Raw genomic sequence first — 15652 nt, 5'->3', positions numbered from 1 at the left:
GCCCGCCAGGCTCCTCTGTCCATGGAATTCTCCAGGTGAGGATACTAGAGTGTGTTGCCATTCCTTTCTTCAGGGATCTTCTAGATCCAGGGATCAAACCTGAGTCTCCTGCATTGCAGGCAGATTCTTTACTGTCTGAGCCACCAGGGAAGTCCTGTTTAGCTCAAAGCTTTGATTAAATTTAGGTAGTAAATTAGTGCAGATTCAATGGCATCCCACTCCAGTACTCTTGCCTGGAGAATCCCATGGACGGAGGGGCCTGGAAGGCTGCAGTCCATGGGGTCGCTAAGAGTCGGACACGACTGGGCAACTTCACTTTCACTTTTCTCTTTCATGCATTGGAGAAAGAAATGGCAACCCACTCCAGTAATCTTGCCTGGAGAATCCTAGGGGCGGGGGAGCCTGGTGGGCTGCCATCTGTGGGGTCGCACAGAGTCGGACACGACTGAAGCGACTTAGCAGTAGCAGCAGCAGCAGCAGCAATTGACGGAGATTAGAAATGAAAACCCAGAGAAAAGACAGGAAAGAACAGCAACTGGCTGCTGTCCCAAGGCTGGTCGGGCCCTTGGTGCCCCAGGGGGCAGCTCCATCCCCTCCAGGGGCCCACCACTGCCGACATGCTGACTTGCCGAAAGTGGTGGAGAGCTGCCTGGAGAACCGGCTGGCAGAAGCCCATCAGTTCACAGCGATGGCTCTTGGGTGGGAGAACGGTTACTTCCGCGTTGCTGACAGTTCCCATCGGAGCAGTGTGTTCTACAATCAAGAAACAGTGAGAACAATGCTTCTGGCAAGCTCACCTGAGAGGCAGTCCTGCTTCTGGGTCACGCACACACTGGACATCTGTCACGTCCCTCCTTGTTCAAAGAGAGACCCTCCCTCAGAGAACCAGCCAACATGGCAGCTGAAGGCACAATCCACCTCTCGCCTTTCAGGGAAAGCAGAGCCTCGGGGTGTCCAGCGGGGAGCTGTGGGGACGCAGAGGGCCTGAGCATCCCTGGCCTCACCCCAGGGGAGGCGAGAGGACCCCAGGCGCATCGCCCCCCTGCCCCCACCACATGTTCTGTGGGATCTCAGTTCCCACAGTGTAACAGGCCACACGGGGTGAAATGCCCCCGACTCCACCCTCAAGTCAGCTGAGTGGCCATCCAGGCAGAGGGCAGACGCAGAGGCCGCGGAGGTGGGCAGGGGCAATGCAAGGCTGGGGGTGGGGGGTGGCATGTCTGGACGCCCCCACAGCGGCAGTCACCTGGACCAACGGCCCCCAGCCCCCCAGCCTGGGGGCACTGTGCTGCCCACCCAGCTCCCCGCACGCAGCCATGCTGGGCAGCTGGCTGGTGGGTGCTGAGCCTTTTCTGGGCACCAAGAGGAAAGCCCACCCACCAGGCCAGACCCCAGGAGAGACCAAGCATTTCTTGCTGGCCCCTCAGACCCCCTTCACCACTGCAAGGTCACAGGTCCTCACACACGTGCACATGTGCTCACATTCAGCCCCCAGGCCTCCCCTTTGTTCCTACCACCTGTGGGCCCTGGCTCTGACCCGCTGGACTGGGCGTTCAGGGCTCCAGCAGGCCTTCTTCCCGGTGACGTGAGGCTGCCTGCAGCAGGGTCTCAGGACTCCTGCCCTGTTCCCAGCCCAGCCCCTTTCCTGGATCCAAGGTCCTCCCAGCCCCTACCTGGGTCTGGGACAAGCAGTCAAGGGGCGCTCCACTGAGAGCTCCCAGGGGGATAGCACCCCCACCCCGTGCCCCTGCCCGACCAGCCAGGCCAGGGGCTTCTCTGTCCACCAGGAATGGGGAGGGTTCCTTAGGAAATGCCTGGGGCCAGGAGGAGGTTGGTCACCTGCCGCTCTGGGCCTGCTTCCTCCTCCACACGGTGGTGGCCACTCCTGGTGGAGGCAGGCGGGACCCGTCTCGGGCTCTGTGCCCACCCCCGGCGTCCCCAGCACCTAACTGACCCCCAAGCTTCTACAAAGGGGCTCTTGGTGTTTGTGGGGGCCCCAAGGGGCCTCGGATCAGGGACACTGAACTTCAGGAGGGGCATCTGCCTGTGGATTAGTCGGCCAAGGACCCTGGGGAGGCCCAGGGGCTGTAGAGGCCAGGGGCCTGGGGAGGCTCATGGCCGTAGAGGCTGGGGGCCCGGGGGAGGCTCAGGGGCTGTAGAGCAGAGGCCAGGGGGCAGGGGAGGCCCAGGGGCCGTAGAGGCCGAAGACCTGGGGAGGCTCATGGCCGTAGAGGCTAGGGGCCAAGGGAGGCTCAGGGGCTGTAGAGGCAGGGGAGGCGGGGGAGGCTCAAAGGACCATAGCGGCCAAGGACCCAGGGGACGCCCAGGGACCGTAGAGGCCGGGGCCCCGGGGAGGCTCAAGTCTGTAGAGGCCGAAGACCTGGGGAAGCTCATGGCCATAGAGGCCGGGGGCCCGGGGGAGGCTCAGGGGCTGTAGAGCAGAGGCCGGGGGGCAGGGGAGGCCCAGGGGCTGTAGAGGCCGAGGGCCCGGGGAGGCCCAGGGCCATAGAGGCTGTAGCTGCTGAGGGGGGAGGCCTAAAGGTGACAGATCCTTCCCAAAACCTGGAGGCCCAGCCCCTCAGTGAGAAAGAGACCCCGGCTTCTGGGTTACGGACAACAGCGATTGCCGGGGCCAGCCCTGTGTGCACAGGTGTGTGGTGTGTGCACACCTGTGTGCAGGCCCAGTGGTCCAGGTGCTCAGAGGGGCTCCCCGTGGCCGGGGTGGGGGCTGCCGGGTCAGCCCTGCGGACAAAGGGGCCACATTCTCCCTCTGGCTGGGGATCAGGAAGGCCAAGGTGCCCTGGGAGGCTGCCCGCGCTGTGGCCTTGAGTGGAGGGAAGTTCCCATGGCCCGGCTAGCGTCCCAATCTGCCCGGGAGGGAGAGGATTATCTTCCAGCAAAGGAGTCACACAGACTCAGCCTTGAAACCCTGCCGCGGAGGCAGGGGGGCTCCGGGCCCAGCCTTAACCCCTTGTCTCCCTGCCTGGCCCACATGCAGGTCCTGCCCAGGGACCCAGCGCCCACAGGTGCTGCCCATGGGCGCCCCAGGCCACGGGGGCCACTCACCACACTCACACTGCCCACAGTCTGGGTCAGGCTTACGGCTGGACACCCCCAGCCCAGGAGGCCCCGGGAGCCGCTGGGGGCTTGGCCCAGGCGGTTTCCCGTCAGCCCTCCAGGCCCCTGTCCTCTGACAGGTGTGGGGACCCCCGCTTTAGCAACAAATCCTGATGGCCAGGCGAAGGCCAGGATCAGAGCAGCCGCATGCGTTCACTGCGGCCGCGTACCCCTGGCTCCCGCGTGCTCCACCCTGTGGACCTCGGGCCGCGGGCCTCCCACTCCCTGCTCTTCAAGGGCCCTCGGGGGGGTCTCCAGTCTGAGGATGGTCCGCTCTGTCTGGGGCAGCTCCTCTCAGGTGGACAGACCTCGCGGGCAGACAGCCTTCAGTCTGCTGTTCCCGAGAGCTTCGCCGAGTTCAGTGTCTCCCTGACGGCGGGAAGCTGAACCAGGGGGTGGAGGCCACCACCCACTCAGGGGCCAGGGCCCCGACCTGGCCTCAGGGTGGCAGTTACTAAGCCGGGGAACCACGGGTTGGGGTGCAGGGCCAGCTGGGAGAGGGCGCGGCCGCACTGTCTGGGAACCCGCCAGGGGTTGATGCAGCCGCCTCCGGGGCTGGGAGCTGCCCGAGCTGAGCAGACAGCTGTGGGGACAGCGCCCCGCCGGGAGTGCACGCAGGGAGGGAGTGAGCGGCCCTGAAGGACACCCCTTATCGTGGGCCCGCTGTGTGCCAAGCACGTCCTTCAGGGCCGGCAGAGATACTTTCTGTCCTGTGGGCAGAGGGAGAGCCCAGCCCAGCACATTCTGCATTCCGGGGGCCACTCATGGGGGCCCCGCCCACAGCAACAGGGCCCAGGACCCTGTGTGGGCCTGTGTGGACACCACAGAGTCAGGGAGCGTGGAGTGTCCTGCCCTGGGCACCTGCTGGTGGCTGCAGGACTGCAGGGCAGGACCCCGTCTGAGCTGAGCCCAGTCCCCGGCTGGCCTCCCTGGAAGCCAGCCGCTGTGTCTGCCCCTTGGGATCATCCTTACTGCCTGGGGAGGGGGGCTTGAGGCGGCGATGCCCGCTCCACTCAGCTCCTGTTAAAGTCTGACGGTGCCGGGATGCTGGGAGCAGGCTGCGCGGCCAGAGTGTGGGGAGGGGCCGGGGTCCCGCCCTGAGCTTGGGGTCCACTCCAGGCCCCGAGAGGCCACGCAGCGCCTGGCAGCAGAGTGGTGCTTGGGTGCATCCATCAGGCAGGGAGCCGCCCTAGCGTCCCCTGGCTGGACTTCCTGCCTGCGGCCACTCCAGGTGGAAGCCGGCCCTGCGTCCATCCCTTCGTCCCGAGTCCACAGAGCAAGCCTTCCAGGGGCTGAGACTCAGGGGCTGGGGGCTCCGGGGGCCACGGCCAGGTGGGCTGGCTGGGACTAAGCTCCTGGTGGGAGGCCCAGCCTGCAGCCTCCTTCTCCCTCAGACTAGCTCTACCTGGCAGCCCAAGGAAGGCTTCCGCACACAGACTCTGCCGGGTCAGCACCTGCCTCCCAGGGGCCTTGGGGGGAAGACACAGACCATGGGCCTGGCCCCCTGCTCCCCACCGGCCGCCCACCAGGCTCCCCAGGCTCCCGCTGGTAGGGGGCCAGCCACCCCGGCGTCCGAACAGGGCCAGCAGGGTCCACACACCCGAGGCCCGGAGCCGCTGCCCCTGCCCATCTCCTCTCCGAGCCTCTCTGGTTCCCTGCGTGGTTTATAATCAGCAGGCACTGATGTTACAATCAGGTCAGCAGGACGACCGTGAGGGCCTTGGAGGGCTCTGGGGCGCGGGCCTCGCACCCTGGACTCCCTGCCTGTCTGCCTGCCTCCTGCCGTCTCCCTCCCGCAGGCCTGCTGCCCGCCTGAGGAGCCAGGGGCAGGAGCAGGAGCAGGAGTGTCTCCCAAAAGTCGAAGGAGGCAGCTGTGAAGGGGAGGGCTGATGGCAGTGGGGGCTCAGGGCGGGGAGGCCCCAGGGGTGGGGGGACCCCCGAGTGGTTACGGAGAATGGGGGACCCACGGAGATGGCCCCAGGGCTGCCGCCTGAGTCGGGGCTCCACCCCTCAGCCTGGCACTCAGCAGGTGGCCCCCTCGAGCCTCTGAGCTCCCTGGGAGGGGCGTCTCCTCTTCCACCAAAGGTCCCCCCTCCCCAGCAGAGGCAGGGGTCTGACACCCACTCTGTGGCCCCCTCTAGCCCAGAGACTGGCCCCTCCCAATGGCCCGGGAGACCCCTGAGCAGCTGACCGCCCACTGGCGTCTGCAGGCCCCTGCACCCCCTGCCAGGCTTCACGGCCCTCAGAGACCCTTGAGTGGGGCTGCGGACAGGCTCCTGGCGAGGGCTCTGGACCCTCTATCCAGCCCAGCGTCTGCAGATTCTCAGCTACACTCCCGGCCCCGAGGGGTCCAGGCCCTGGTTGGGGTGTCAGCGAGGTCTGGGTCAGGATGGCAGAAGCCCTGGCACGCTCACGGTGGGTGCTCACACACCCGGCCTCCCTTGCACGGCTACCTGTACCCTTGGCTTGCCTTTGCATCCAGGAGCCCGGCCCTCAGCCCCCAGGCCCACTGGTCGGGGGAGTGTGAGGGGCTGCTGCACACACACACACACAGCAGGCACACAGACACACACACACACCAGGTACACAGACACACACACACACCAGGCTCGCTCACACACACACACACACAGCAGGCTCACATACACACACAAAGCAGGCTCACACACACACACACACAGCGGGCTCACACACACACACCCAGCTCACACACACACACCCAGCTCACACACACACCAGGCACACACACACACACACACACACACACACACACCAGGCTCACATACACACACAGAGCAGGCTCACACACACACACCCAGCTCACACACACACACCCAGCTCACACACACACCAGGCACACACACACACACACACACACACACACACACCAGGCTCACACACACACACCAGGCTCACACACACACACCAGGCTCACACACACACCAGGCTCACACACACACCAGGCAAACACAGACACTAGGCACACACCCACACCCACACCAGGCACACACACAAACACATGCACACCAGGCACACACAGACACAAAGGCACACAGACACAGGCACAGAGGCACACACACAGACACACAGGCGCACACACGCACACCAGAGCCACCTCAGCGCAAAGGCAGGGCAGGGCAGGGCGGGGGTCATCCTGGGTCCGGGGGGCGCAGGCTACCCCAGGGCCGAGGGGACAGAGGGTGTGAGGGCTGCACGGCAGGACCCTGGGACTCAGGACAGGGGGCGGGTGGGGACACCTGACAGCCGGTCCATTTCAGACTCAGATCACCCCTCTGTCATCCCCCACGGGGGGGAAACGTCTGTGAACAGGGCGGTGGGCATCCATCCACATAGACCAGCTGTGCCCCCACCAGAGGGTACTGACTGGCAGCCCCGTGCACGGTCAGGAGCTGAGCCCTCCTGGGCCCTGGGCCTGGGGGCAGGGAGTGCATTGTGAGCAGGTGGCCGGGGGTCTTCGGTCAGCCATCCCAGGACTCCCTCACCTGTCCCCGCGTGTCCCCCCAAGACTGCAGGGGCCCTGCCCTTCTTCAGACCCCTGGGGTCCTGGGGGAAGAGCTGAGCACGGGGCAGCCTGCGGGTCCTCTGGGCTCTGGGGGTGGGTCCGGGGCTCAGTGCCCAGGCAGGAGGGGAGATGCTGCTCCTGAAGGTTGCCCCCGCGTGCGTGTTCCGGGCCGTGACGCAGGCCGCGCACAGGGAGATAAGGCCCGGAGGAGGCTGCGGGCCAGGGCTGGCCCTGTCCCAGGTCCGCGGGGGCCCGCCCGCCAGGGCTGGGCGCTCTGCTCAGAGCAGGTCTTTGTGCCCCAATCTCCCAGGTGCGGGGGCGGCCGGGGTCCTTGGCACAGCGTGGCCCATGACCGCATGTGACGGCTGCTGCCGGCCGCCCCGCCAAGGTCTCCGCCTGGCATAAAAGGGTGCCGGGCGGCCAAAGCCGCAGAGCCGCGGTCCTCACGCAGCTCTCCGCCACGCTGCCCTGCTCGCCTGCCGCCGGGACCCCAGACCGAGCCTGACCGCGACCAGGTAAGGCCCGCAGGCCTCCCGGTCTCTCCCACAGCCCGCCTGCTGCCCAGCTTGCTCGCACCTGGAGCCCTGCAGCGGCGACCGGAGCTCGTTCAGACTGACCCGAGCCGGCACGGACCCCGGACCTGCAGCCATGCCACTCGCTGTTCCTTTTTCCTATGCATATACTTCTTTGAGGGTCTGGCCTAAAGAGGTGTAGGGCATGGGAAAATGGGGCCCCGAGGTTCCCCTGCGCCAGAGCCTGCTGCCCGCCGGGCACCCGCCTCGAGACCTCCACACCCCGCACGCCGGGTTGGGGCTTCTGACCTCCACTTTGGGTTGAGGCGGAGGGGGGGGGGTCACGGGTCGTGGAACGGGATGGGGCGACCTTCACTTCCACGGATGTGGTCCAAGCATCGTCCCTGGTCTGCACCCAGGAGCGTGGTGGGGGTGCAGCCCTGGGGACAGAAGGTGCAGGAACAGGAGTGGGACGGCCTGCCTGGAGCCACGCGGGGCCTGACGCGCCCAGAGGTGGGGGGCGTCAGCGGGGTTGACCATGGGACTGCTTCTCCACCCTCATTGCCTTGTGATGAGTGTAATGCAAATAAAGATAACATCATGTAAAGTTCAGTGTGAAGAGAGTTGATACGGTGCGCTTATAACAAAGCTCCCTCATCGTGTGGTTTTTTTCTCATCCAAGCTGGTGGCGGGGGGTGGGGGGCACATCAGTAAGAGTGGTCTTGGGGGAACTTATTAAAAACAAGAAAAACACGAGGGAGTGAGAGGACTCCTAGACATGTCAGTGGGGAGGGCGGCGGGTGGGGAGCTTTCTGAGGACCTTTCTGATAACCAGGGTCACGGGGACAGGGCCCTCCCAAGTGGTGGGGCGGGCGGGCCAGGACTCCCAAGGCTGCAGGGAGACAGTCCACCCCAGCACTGCCCGGGGTGCCTGCCGGGCGGCGGGAGCTCCCTGGCGAGGGCGCCTGGAAAAGGGGCCGAGGGGGTCCAATGAAGGGGGGGTGTAAGCAATGACTGTCGGGCTTATTGGCTGATTGACCCGGCAAGCACAGCTCACAGATGCCCTTCATCAGCCGTCGTCCCAGGCTCAGCTGTAGGGCGGTCCTGCGGGGGGTGGGAGAAGGGGACAGGCCACAGCTCCTGGAGGCCCCCGGGCTCAGGCAGACGCCCGCCCCCAGCGTGTGCTCCCTTCTGTTCGTCCTCACCAGGGGAATGGGGGGCTCAGCTCCCCTGGACCCCGAGTGTCGAGGACGGCAGCGCCACACCCTCGGTGCACGAGTGACCTCGGCCCTGAGCCAGACACCTGTGTCCCGTGCTGGGGAGAGGGCGGGGCTGCAGGCAGGCTCGGTCCAGGCCGTCAGCGGCTCTGCCTTGTTCTGCACCGTTACCGTCCAGTCAGCAGCTGCAGGCAACGGCTCCTGGGCACAGGGAGGGAAATCCCTCAGAGTCACCACGACCCGCCAGGCATGCCCTCCCCCTGGGTTCTGGACTTGTCCCAGCTGCAGGGGAGGCATCCCTCGTGGGCAGCTCCCCGGGCAAGAACACAGACCTGGGAGTGTCCACCTGGAGGTGGAGCAGAGCAGGCCAGCGTGTCCTGTATCAGCTGAGTCCAGCAGAGGAGCATGGAGAGGCAGCCAGGGCCAGGCCTGGGGCTGGGAGGCCTTCGGGAAAGCCAGGTGACGCCAGACAGGCTGTCAGTCGTGGGGGGCTTTGTCCTGTAAAAGGTGGGGTGGGGGAATGACCCTCCCTCATAAACCTCAGCGTGGCTTCCCTGGGGAGGTTTCCCTCTACCTGCCGCCTGGCCACTTGCAGTCACCGCCAGGGCCGGGAATGTGGGTCTCACCAGCCTGCGGAGGCGGTGACAGGCACACCTCCAGCTGCAGAGGCCAGGAGCCCCGGAGGCCATGCAGCCCTGGGGCCGAGCCCTGGGTAACGATGGCCGGGTACGGCAGGTCCTCTGCCGCCAGGTGTCGCTGAAACTGGAGGACGGAGAATCTGCGTCATGGCCTTTCCATCACTGCAGAGCAGGGCTGGGCTGGGGGCACCCCCACACCCCAGGGGGGCTTGGTGGGGCTGCCTGTGCTCTGCAGACCCATTCTTTCTACTTGACGTGGCGGTAGCCTGGCTGGGCATGCCCATCCCTGACCCACAGCCGGGGTCACAGCCTGGGGTGAGAATGGGAAGGAGACTGGGAACGGGCTGGCAGGGGGTGGGTAGGGCGATCACTTGGACTTGATGCCAGTCAGAATCCTGCACAACGGCCGTGCCTGTGGGCCTTCCTTCGGGCAGCCTGCTACCTGTCTCCTATCCTGCAGGCAAGGACAGCCGGGTGGGGGGCGGGGCGGGCAGGCATGGGTCCTGGCTCCCAAGCCTTTCCCAATGATGGGGGAGCAGGGTCGGAGCACACAGCCCCCGGAGGCTCCGCCCCTACCGCAGCAGGGCAGGCACCTCTAGGCCTTTCTGGTGTCCAGCTCTGAGCTCACTGTTAAGGTGGATTCAAACCCAGGGTGACAAACACCTTCACTTCCTCCTAATCCTGTTGGTTTTCACATTTGTGCACAAAGCTCGGAGCACCCAGCACAAGAATCCGCCTTTATCTACTCCGACTGGAAGGCCAGCTCCCAGCACCTTCTGTCGGATAAGCTGTCCCTGATTGTGACGGCCCAGCACAGCCCCGTCCTCCTTGGCCTTTGGTGGCTTGCTGACCGTCCCCTCCTACGCAACCCTTTGGCTGTTTTCAGGGAGGAAGGAGAGGACGGCCGCCCCGCCCTTCCCCCGCGGGCCCGGGCGGAGGAGCGCTCCGGGGCGCCCCCTCCCTGCGCCCTCAGCCTCCCGCTCCGGCCCCGCTGGAGGACGCGGGGCACCACGTCCGCGCGGCCGAAGCGCCGCCCAGTGGAAGCTCTGGAGAGGCCAGGGCCTTGGGAAAGCCGCCCGCCCGCCGGCCCCCCACCCCCCCCCACCCCCCGGCCCTCTGCCGGCCTCCGGAGCGCGGACGCCAGGGGGAGGACAGAGTGGACGCGGCCGCTCTCCCACTGCCCAAAACACGCAGGCGCCCCCTTCCAGAAGCAGTTTCTGTCACCGGTAGACGAGGAGCTCTGACCCACGGGGCGGGTGCCACGGGGCCCGGAGCCCACCCAGGCCAAGCCCGCCCCCCGCCGGGTCCTCGGGCGCCCCGGCTTCATGACCGCAGCTGTGTATCCGGAGGGTCGGTCCTGATTTGTAGGGAGGCGACGGGGCAGCACCGAGCTCCTCCGTGAGGTGAACGCGTCTCCACATTCTTTATTTAAACTTTTTAAAAATGGAAATACACGGTCAACAACAGCTGCGGACAGAGGGTCCTCGGGGTTCGGAAGCCACGGGATGTTCACGGGAACAGAATCCAAATGGCACCGTGCCGCAGCCGGCCCTGGGTGAACCTGCCGGACGCCAGGTGGCCGGCGAGCTAGCCGTCTGGAGGCCGAAAGAAGGCGCACAGCACTGCGGAGTGGCCCCGGTGACCTCGCCAAACTGAGCGGGCTTCGTGAGGCGCAAGACGGGCTAACTTTTGACCCTCTTGCAGAAGTGGGTTCCGAGGACTTGGTGCCGTGGGCACCAAGCATCCGACTGCGGCTCATTTGGAGGGTGGGGGCAGCTCCTGGCGGGAGGGAGGAGTCCCAAGGGCCTGAGCAGGGAAGACCCCTATCAGAGGGAAGCCCCAGGCCTGGGAGGAACGCCCCACGTGCAACAGGAGTACACGGATGGGTGACTCTACTCCCGGACCCGCCCCAACTCCCAACCCAGCCTGGGGAAGGAGGGCCCCCTGCACACACACCAGGTGTGGGCAGCCCCGGGGCACACACTCCTGGGGACTTCAGGGTCCCCGTGCCCACGGTCTGGGGGGGCTCCCCCACCCTACACCTGGAGACCTCGGCGGGCCTGGCTCTACCTGCTCGCCCCGCGCAGCTGCTCTGGGAGAGCCAGTCCACCGGGCCAAAGCTGCCGCGAAGGGTGGAGGCGGGAGGCAGCCCCACTCACAACCGGGCTCCGGACAGACGGTGGGGCTGGCAACTGGGTCCAGCTAGCTGGGTGGGGCCGGCCGAGCACAGGGTTCGGCAGGGCTGGGCTGCACATACAAGCTTAGGAGGTGGGTTTACCTGGACGACCCAAATCCCCCCTCCCCAGATAAACGGCACCTTATTGCCTTCAATTCAGAGGCACAAAGGAGGCCATTTGCACCTCCTCCAGCTCTTCGAGGTCTGAGGGAGGGAAGGGGCTACGGCCAAGAAGGCAGAGGCGGGCAACTGAGGACTTGCAACGTGGTCTCTGCTGCCCCTGCGCTGGCCAGGGCTGCTGGAGGGTGAGGGCGGCCCCTCCCCTCATCACCCGCTGTTCAACCTGCACGGGGGTCTGCCCACCCGAGGGAGTCCGGGGTCCGCAGTCACTCCCGGGACAGGTGGGCTCAGCCAGTCTGTGCAGCAGGCTGTCCTGCTCGGCAGGAACGCGGGTCGCGAGGAGCTAGGCAGGGTGGGGAGGGGCTGGTCCGCCCACACGCTCTGCAGGGGTTCACTCTGGTCGCAGGAACTGCCCTCAGATTTGAGTGGCAGGAAGGAAGGGGGTCTGCTGGCTCAGGGCAAGGACACGTCTGTGCCCGGCCCTTCCCAGGAGCTGAGAGGAAGGACAGGGTCTCCTGAGCTGCTCTGCTGGGCCGCTGCCCGGCGCCCACCCCACCCCCCCCAGATCCCCCGGGTAGCCAGGCGGGTGCAGGGGCTGGTCTACAGTCCCCCGGTCCTCGTCCCGGTGCCTCTAGCGCTTCCCTCATGTGGCCGCGTCCCTGGTGCGAAGCTGCCCTCAGGGAAGTGGGTGGCGAGATGGGGCCGGTGCTCCGTGGGGAGGCTGCCAGTCAGCCGGCCCTCTCTCTCCCCCAACCCTGGCCGGCCTGCGTCTTCCCCCTCCACGCCATCTGCAGACAGATATGTGGCGTGTCCTAGACGACCCGCAGGGCACTGCTGCAGGGACCCATCACAGGAGCCGCGCCCTCAGGCAGACAAGGCCCCGCTGGCAGCTGGATCCAGTCCCCAGCCCTGAAGGCTTTGAAATGGACAGGGTGAGTCTGCAGCCTAGGCTTCTGGGGGCACCGGCCTGGGCTGGGAACCGAGGCCGCCCCCCACCCCCACGCCGGCCCGCCTGGCTGCCTCGCTTCAAGATTAACACCCCAATCCCGCCCTTGAGCACTCTTGGGCTCAGCAGGGAGCAGAGGCCGGCCTGGCATGGTCCTTGACCTGGTGGGGTGAGGGTTGGAATTTAAATCCCTAGCCATGTCAGGTGAGGTGTCTCCTGAGATGACTGCAGGATGTCCTGTGAGTTGCGTGTGCCTGGAGTGCCCCCAGGATGCTCGTGGGCAGGTGGACGTGGGTGTCCCACCACCATGACAGTGGCCGAGCTGCGGGTGCTCGGAGCCCCTGGGCCGGCCACGGTGCCTCCCCAGCCTGGTCAAGGGAGTGAGCCGCAGCCCCTGACTGCTCCAGGCACACAGAACCCGCGGGACAGGCACCCTCTAGGTCATAGGGCCTCAACGCCCAGCCTCTGGGCCAGTACCGGTGCCGCCTGTTAGAACTGGGTGGTACAGCAGATGAGCAGCGGCTGGACGCGGGCTCAGCCGTTCCCCATCCCTCACGGTACCGCCGGAAACACAGCCTCCTCTGTGCAAAACCTGTCTTCCCCGGAACTGGTTCCTGGTCCAAAAAGGTTGGGGATCACTGGCTTAGATGAAGGGGAACGTTTGGTGAGAATTACTGCATTGAGTGCTAAAAGCAGTACTTTATGAAATGTCAGGCATTAACATGTACCTCGCCTTTCAAAACCCAGTTTTAGCATCTCCTTCCTTCTGATCTTTCAGGGCCAGTCCATTGGCCTTTTGGCCCCACACAGGCAGCATCCGCTGCAACCCCACCCCAGGTCTGCTGGGTGACCCCTTCTCTTAGGGGACCCACCTCTCACGGCCACCCGACCTCGACTTCGCGGCCCCTACCCCGACCTCCCCTTCTTGATCCCAAGGTGACCTCCCCTCGCAGGTCAGACGGCCCCTCCCTCCAGCTGGTGTGTGTAGACTCTCCTCACCTGGCTTTTGTTCCCTGGGGTCTCCCCACCTCTCCGTCTACCACGGGCTGCTCCGTGACAGCGTCGCCCCGTGGGGCCTCCGCTTCCTCACACCTCCTCCGGGTCCAGGTGATCGGGCACAGGTGTGGCGGTGGCTCTGGGTCGCTGGCCTCCAAACCCAGGTGGCCGCTGACCTCCCTCCGCACTGGCAGGGGCTGGTGGGGCGAGCGCGGGCTGCTTGCCCGCAATCCGCAGCGTCTACACTCCGGGGCCCTGAGGCTGCGACTCAGCCCGCGACCAGTCAACTTCCCCCACAGCAGCCCAGCTGTCTGAATTCTTGGACCCCCTGGGCCCTCACCACCACCATCAGGCCATGACTAGTGCAGGCGAGTGTGGCCCCCTCCCCTGCCCACGCCCCCCGAGAGGCCGGGAGGTCCCATGTGGCTCCGACGCTGCCCCCCAGTCCCGGCTCTCCCATGCTCCACGGTGCTCAGAGTCGGGGCTTCGGCCACCATGCCCCTCGCCCCCCTCGTTGGAGCCAAGAGGGTGAATCTGTGCTTCTGGTGGGGAGAACAGAGGTGCGCGCCTCGGGGCGCGGTGGCCATGTCCCACCCGAACAGGGCGGTGGTCTGGGGGTGCCGTCAGTTCCCAGACTGCAGGTGTGGAGTCAGGGAATGGGCTGCCCACGAGGACTGGCTCACGTCTGTCTGGGCCTCCGTGTCAGCTGGGTGGGCGCCTCCCCCAGGCCCCTTCTTTCCTAGGGAGTCAGGTCGGAGAGCTTCCTGCTGCTGTGCGAGGGGCCTCAGTCCTGGCCTGGCCCCTCCGTCCCACCCGCAGAGGAGGCAGCAGGGCAGGCCGAGTGGACAGGCAGGGGGGGCAGACCCCTGCCTCCCATCCAGGCTGCAGCCCCCCCGCCTCCCCCCTTCCCCCACCGGCCAGGACTCACCGTCCCTGCTCCAATCAGCAGCTCAGAGGTGAGTCCCATGCCTAGGGACCCCCACGACATCTCCTTGGCAGGTGGGGGCTCCGCCGCCCTCCAACCTCGTGAAGATCTCTGGTTGGAGGGGCTGCGCCAGGCTGAGGTGCCTTGTGAGGCCCACAGATGGACAGACTGGAAGCCATCACCCACAGCCAGGCCCTGCGGCCTTGCAGCGGTCTCCCTGAGACAGAACCAGAGTGATGTGGGGGTGGGTGCCCCATCAGTCTGAGGGACTCCAAAAGGGGCCCCGGGTGACCCTGGAGGGAACTTGATGAAGGTCTAACTCCAGGCCCCGGTCTTTGGTGAATACGGCTCTGAAGCTGGGAAGCTGAAATCAACAGCACTAGAACAGTTTTATGTAAGGACTGAATGTGGGGCTCTGAGCACATGAAGTTAACTTAGATATTCAGTGTCTCAGTCGCACAGGCAGGTGTGGCTGGTGGCGGCCGGGTTGGACATTCTAGAACGTTCTTGTCACTCCAGAGTGCTTTTGCTTGGTGCTGTCATTAGAAACAATGAACAAAGTGAAGCCAGATAAGCACCTCCTCATGAACATGATGGGACAATGGCCCCTGAGGTCTTCACGAAGGGGCCTTCTGCAGGTCAGGAGAGTCCTTGTAGGATTAGGTCAGCGCCCAAAACTCAGAAAACGAAGAGGGAGTGCGCGCAGGTGTCCCGAAGGTGAAGGAAACAGATGAGACCCCCGAGGAGCAGAGAAACCCGACCGAAATGCACAGAGGCACTCACGCAGATAAATGGCCAAAGGCGATGGGACCCGGACACTCCCGCTGACCGGCTGTGGAGGGCGGGTGGGGCTGCGCCCGCTGTGAAATTCGGGAAGCGGACCTGAACTGGCCACCCTCAGGGTCCACGCCAGGGACTCAGCAGGTCCTGGGGTTGGGCCACGTGAGCGGGGTGAGCCGCACGCCTGTGTAGCTGCTCCCGATCCTCAGCGACCACAGCTCTGGGAGAGGCCGGCACCAGCTCAGGGTCCTGTCTGTCTTGCTGCAGGGACACCAGGCCGGGGCCTGCGGGGCGGATGCCGGCTGCTTCCTTGCCGTGGCCTCCTGAGCGGGGAGCGGAGTCAGGGACGCTAAGCCCAACTACGAGGCCTCGCCCTCATGGCCTGTCACCTCCCAGGGGCCCTCCTGACTGCACCACCCTGGGCTTGGGGTCTCAACATGGAATCAGGGGGACACGTTCGCTCCGTAACACTCAGCGCTGTGGTTTCTGGCAGACAAATTGGTCTAGTGCAGAACAGGGGAGGGAGGAAGGCAGCGCTACTGTGCCTCTTGGCACACCCCCTCCTGCTCTGCGCCCCCACAACGTGGGGGAGAGACTGCAGACGTGGCGGGGGTTGTGAAGACAGCGGCAAACCGCGCGGACCTGGGGTCTCTGGTGAGGGCGTGGAGGAGATGCCGGAGGCAGCCGTGCTGACCTGAGAGC

This window comes from Bubalus bubalis, chromosome 23, assembly GCF_019923935.1.
Source record: "Bubalus bubalis isolate 160015118507 breed Murrah chromosome 23, NDDB_SH_1, whole genome shotgun sequence".
Taxonomy (NCBI): Eukaryota; Metazoa; Chordata; class Mammalia; order Artiodactyla; family Bovidae; genus Bubalus; species Bubalus bubalis.
This window is presented reverse-complemented; position numbering follows the sequence as displayed.